This window comes from Marmota marmota, unplaced genomic scaffold, assembly GCF_001458135.2.
Source record: "Marmota marmota marmota unplaced genomic scaffold, marMar, whole genome shotgun sequence".
Lineage (NCBI taxonomy): Eukaryota > Metazoa > Chordata > Mammalia > Rodentia > Sciuridae > Marmota > Marmota marmota.
Window position 1 is genome coordinate 18,028,978 of NW_025999913.1, and position 5,677 is coordinate 18,034,654.

The window sequence follows — 5,677 nt, forward strand, 5'->3', positions numbered from 1 at the left end:
TAGAGTCTATCCATCTTCCAGCCATGATCCTCCCTCCTCTAAATAACCAGGGGAACCAACAAGCCCCCTTCTGGACACTCTCCTAGACCCGAGACCTGGGACTCACCCTGTGCAATCTGCTCCCCAGATCCAAACTGATGGTCAAACAATGGATGTGTATTGAGGTGAAGGTGAAGAAATCAATCATTTAATTGAGTAGCACACAGCTTCCATGCATATGTTTTGTGGAGTTTTGTCTGGTTGCCAAGAAACATCTTTGATTCTAGTTTTTACTTTTTTTCCCTTGGTTTCCTAATGTTACATTAGTTTTCTCTGGAAGGGTGAAGATATTAGTTAAATTCTAATTTTATAAGGAGTTCTGCTTTCAATGGATATGGTTTTGTGTTAGTAGCAACTTGTTTGAGGATTTTAAATTCTTACAATAATGGATCCTTAATATTTTAAAATTCTTAAACACATGGCTCCTTTTTGAGAGAAGACCATCTTCCATCAACACTGAATGACGCTTTTCAGAACACACGCCCAGCGTTTTTAGTCAGAAAACAGAATAATTCACCAAATCTTTCAACATCCTTTGGTCCTTTGGCCTCCTGGGATGGATGTAACACTTGGTCTCATGGTCACTTCAGCCAGGGTCCTTCTGATTGCTTTATGACTTAATTACAACCATCGCATTGTGTCTGTAAGACCCGCCTGCCCAGCCCAGTGCAGGCCCTGTGTCACCGAGCAGGGGAAGAATCAGTGGGCGGCTTGTGGGAGACAGACCAGCAGAGGAGCTGCACGTGAGCAGGGAGCTTTTCCAGGAAGACAGAGCATCGTTAGTGGGAGCTGCACGTCCAGCAAGACGGTTCGAGCTGTCAACCTGGGGTACGCCCAACAGCTCCCTTGGTCTTCCTCTTGGGCAGCTCAGGGGCAGAAGCAGTTCCTGTTTGTTCTCTGAGAAAGGCAGCAGCAACCTAGTGGGAAACAATGCCAAGTCAGGCCGCGTCACCAGCTGTACTCAGACCTGAAAACGGGGTTTTACAGTCTTGGATTTGCTTCCAACCTTGGGGGCTACCCGCTAAGTTACAGAAACCCAGTTTCAAGCACCACCCTCCCCGCAAACTGCAGGAAAGTATTGAAGTGGAGTGTAGAGCAAGGTTCTCCATGGGGAGCGACCCGCATCCCCAGAAAACACCGAGCAAGGTCCGGAGACGTGTGTGTTTGTCACGACATGGGATGGAGGGGAGAGCGATGCTGGCGGTGAGTGAGCAGCCTACAAGGCGCAGGACCAGCCCCAGCCACCAAGAACTTCCCTTCCCACCACCAAAGTGCCAAAGCCCAGAGACCCCCTGTAGAGGAGCCAAGTCCTGACAAAAACAGCAAGGACACTGCTACTGCGGAAGCCAGCAGCCTCCCACCCGCCGTGTGCCACCTACACACCCTAAGAAGCACTCAGGTGCTTATGGAGCCAGGCTGGGGCAGATTGAGCGTGTAGGTGGTGCAGAATCAGTGACCGTAGGTGCCATGCCACCCCCTCCCTGCAGAAATCAAAGCGCCTTTAAGGGGACACTCCACTAGGGTTGGGGATCCGCATTTCACAGAGGAGAAAACAGGAGGCCAGGAGAGGTCATCATTTGCTCAAGGTAAACCCAAGGAATCAAATTCAGAGCTCAGGAAACAGAGAGGCAAGACACGGAGAAAATTCCAGAAGAATGCAGGAGAATAGAAAATGCTTTCCGCTGCAGCCATTTGCAGGGCACAGGGATTTTCCACATTCAGGGTCTCTCCTGTTGAGGAAAACGGGGTGCTCACTACTGGACAGCTTGTGTGGTTCTCCCCAGAATCGGCAGCCCCCAGGGGATTCACACCTCCTCCCTGCTCACCAAAGGGCCCCAGCCAACAAACCAAATCCCAGGGCTGTTCTCCAGATGCACATACTGTCAAAGGATGGAACAGACTGCAGATGGGTTGGTCTGTTCAACAAAATATTGCTATAATGGAAAGATGGAGGACATCTGCCCCCAGCCTCCGGCACTCCGGCTCTCAGGCAGAGGGCCGTCCAGGCACCATGGTATGCGTGATGGAAACACCAGTCATGAAATGGCGGCCTGTGCAGCCACTTGTTCCCATGAGCCTTAGGGGAGAATGGCCAGGGCAGGCTGCCGCTCCCCTTTACACCAGCATTAACTGCATCTGGTTATCTAGCCACAGAGATCCCAGCAGGAATGGTTTTCATGCTCCACTAACATTCCTGAAGGGAAACGGGATCATGCAGAAACCCCAGGAGCGCTACGATCCTAGTAATATGCGATCAATAACATTCATGGATGCTGGATCTGTATTGCATTTGTTCATAAGGTCAACATCTTCTTATCTTTATGAAAGGTAAACATCTCTATTTTCCCCCAGACAAAGAGAACCCCTGTGGAAAGAGGTGGAGCATATTCCCAGATAACAGTGTCCAACAAAATGAAGGGTCATTTTCTCCAAGAAACCTGGCTCATTGGGAGAACATGCACTTGCCTATCCTCAGAAACAGAATCATGGAAGGTCAGCATAAGAATGGACTTGGTCATCAAATCCAGGACCCTGCTGGACATTAATCCTCCCAAGAAGATCTCCAATAATAAATCCGTGTTTCTGACTTGATATCTCCAATATGAGGCTTCTGCTCATAGGGATCATCTGCCATCATAAAAGATGCAAACCCTGAGATGACCCAGTGACTTCACCACAGGATGGACGGTACCTTCAAGTTCTCTCCATCCATAAGAATAAGCTCCCTTGTCCAAATTTCTTTAGGTGAATATATTAAAGCTGCCTTGAAGTCCCTAGAGAAGTATTGCTCTTCTTATTTGCAAATATTCACAGTATAGAAATAAACTCATTTTTACCCTGGAGAATAAGAAATACTTGACACATCATTTACTCAAGGGAAATCGCCCCTACTCCCAACTTACGTCCTGTCCCGCCCTGTCCTGTGCACAGGAAAGCTAACAAATGCAAACACAAGCGCAAATTCAGCTACCAACATAAAATCTGGTCCTAAAACTTCCAGACTTTTATTTGGTTCCAGCTCAAAATGATCCATGCAAGGTCATTGGAAATAAGTGGCTCTCTACCTAGCGATGCAGGTGTAAATAATGGCTACTACCTGAGGTGAACGGCAAGGGATACCACCTATGATACTTGAAATCAGTGTATTTTCATATGTAAAATAAGCTATCATCACGGTATGGGGCAGCTGGAGGTGCCCCTGTGCAACACTTACGCACGACTCCCCACACGGGAAGAGTCGTGTCTCTCCATCCTACATCCACAGATGGATAACAAGAAGCTGCCACATCACCCTAGGTTTTCCCTCCTTGTTTACTTGAAAAAGTGCAAGCCGTCCACTCAGGTTGAGAGGCAACATTACTGGAGAAGGCAGCTGCACCGGCTGTACAGTGGACGACTCTTGCCTGTGCTTCATCTAGGGCCTTGTTTAAAAGAGCTTTTCAATTTTAATTAAAATAAAATAGGCCCTGGAAGAAAATGCGTCTCCTCCGGCGAGGGCTGGGTTGGGCTTGCTCTCTGTAATTTCGCCCATCACCCTGCCGGCTGCTGCTTTTCCTCTGCTCCTAAATGGTGTCTAAATGGACCAGCTCTGTTGCCAAGGCAACGGACAGGACAATGCTAAGAGAAGCTACTTAGGACACACTGTGAAAAGCTGAGAAATAAAATTGTTTGACATGAAAGGCGGCATGCCAACAGCCAGGCGACTCTGTTAGAGCTGCACTAGGCACAGAGCTCTGTGGACCCAGCCCTCTGCCCTGGAAATAGCTTCTGGAAAATGGATTCTGTCCGAAGAGGTCGGACAGCTTTTCCCATCAGATTCACTCTGTCTTTCTAACTCAAAGGAGAGAAGAATCTTTAGGTTGTGGTTTCGAAGCATCCACAGTGAATTTTACTTTATACCCACGGATATGAGCAGCCTTTTTTTTCCCTCTCTCTTTCTAACAACGAAGTCTTCTCCCCCTCATGAATAAATTGCAAATATTCTTCTGAATTTTCTAAGATTGTTAATTAAAATCCACTTGATTTAAGCTGCTTCTCCCATTTTGTACTCACAAACCATAAATTATGGAGGAGGTCAAAGAATGAATGGCAATTTGACATGAAGAGGTTGATTTATTGCCTCAGAAGGAGTTTTATACCAGATGTGGCAGGAGTCATAAATTAAATGCTAAATGTTATGTATTATTATGCTTTCAGGAATATAAATGTGTCTAAAATGCTATGCAGGTGGAATTATAAAAATATGAATCTACTCTCCTGGCAATTTTAAAAGGCCCTTTAAAGCTGTCAAAAAGAAAATAAGCTGAAAAACAATCTCAATGGTCCCTGGGATGCCTTTCAGGGCACCCCTGGTTTATAAAAGCCACCCTTTCCCACAGCAAGCTGGACACTGGCGTGTGGCAGCCTGGTGGGGAGAAGATATCAGGAATTCTTTCATCTGGAAAAAAAAAGTGTGAAAGTAAAAAAGGAAACCCAGGGAGCTCTGTGCTTCTGTGACACTGTGACATGTGTCCAGGTCATTATTTCTCATCCGTTCCTCCACAGATGACTGTAATTTAATTTATCAGCTGTCATGTGAAAGCCAATCTGGACATGAGGAAACTTGCCGGGCTCCACCTCGCCAGTGCTGTGGTGTCACCATCAAGTTTTAAATGGTTTAAAATATAAGACCAAGACAGGGTTCAGGTATCCCGAGCTCAGAGCTGGAAATAACTGCAGTGGAAAATTCACTAGGGGGCAGAAGCTGTAAATGCAAAGACTCACTTCAGGGCCGAAGTCCATTCTGAGCTGGCAGTGGGGTGTGCAAGGGCTGATCAACAGCCGAGCCTGCGAGCACAGGCCTCCAGGCCCCACAGGGAAGGACTGTCCAGCAGATCCTGTGCCCCCCTCCTGCCCACCCCTCCCAGGGCCGGCACACACCGTCCGATCACTTAGGCCTTCAGGTGAGGTTTCCATCAGGCCTGCTCTTGCCAGACTTGAAAATCAGCCCCTGCCTGGGGCACCCCTCCCCAGGGGGAGGAGATTGGCAATGCCCCTTGACCCATGCAGAAAGCCAGCCCCGTGGGAGGGGCTCCACATGGCCCACACATACCGTATCCACTGTACGTTCATCCCGGGCGCTGGTGAGGTCTGTGCAAAACAGGTAGCAGAACCGGCCACCTCCAGCCTTCCTGGAGTTCTCCAGCCCAGTTCCTCAGTGGACGCGCCTGCTGCCCATACCTGCCAGGACCTGGCCTCGCGAGAGCCACGGCCAGCTGCATTGTGCAGGAGGAACAGAGCCATGCAGACAGGCAGGACACTGGCCGAAGAAAAGTGAGGGCCACACAAGCACTTGATGCTCTAAAGAAAGCTGCCGAATTTGGCAAACTCTAATAAAACACACCTGGTTACATTTGAATTTCATCTAAACAACAAATGATTTAATAGTGTAATAAGTATGGCCCATACGATAATTGGGATATACTTACGCAAACAATTTTTTTAAAAAGCCTCCATTGTTTCAGATTTTAACCAAATCTCCTGGGACTCTAGGTCTGAGACACTCACTAGCTGTTCCCTTATGGCAATTACTGGATTTTTTCAGCAACAAAGAAGCTTTATTCCAAGGCCACCATGCAGCCTGCGTCCCAGCTTCAGG

At 47.9% G+C, this 5,677-nt stretch overlaps 1 long non-coding RNA gene across 2 annotated transcripts; it reads right to left on the reverse strand.

Annotated features, from left to right (window-relative positions):
- Positions 1-283: 283 nt before the first annotated feature.
- On the reverse strand, positions 284-5,235 carry LOC125615552. 2 transcript variants are annotated; one of them, XR_007346163.1, is made up of 2 exons: positions 5,132-5,235; positions 284-956 (listed from the first exon to the last, which is right to left on the reverse strand). It is a non-coding gene; the product is annotated as an uncharacterized LOC125615552 (long non-coding RNA). The 2 variants fall into 2 exon arrangements; XR_007346162.1 differs by lacking the exon at positions 5,132-5,235 and adding an exon at positions 4,804-5,061.
- Positions 5,236-5,677: the final 442 nt, after the last annotated feature.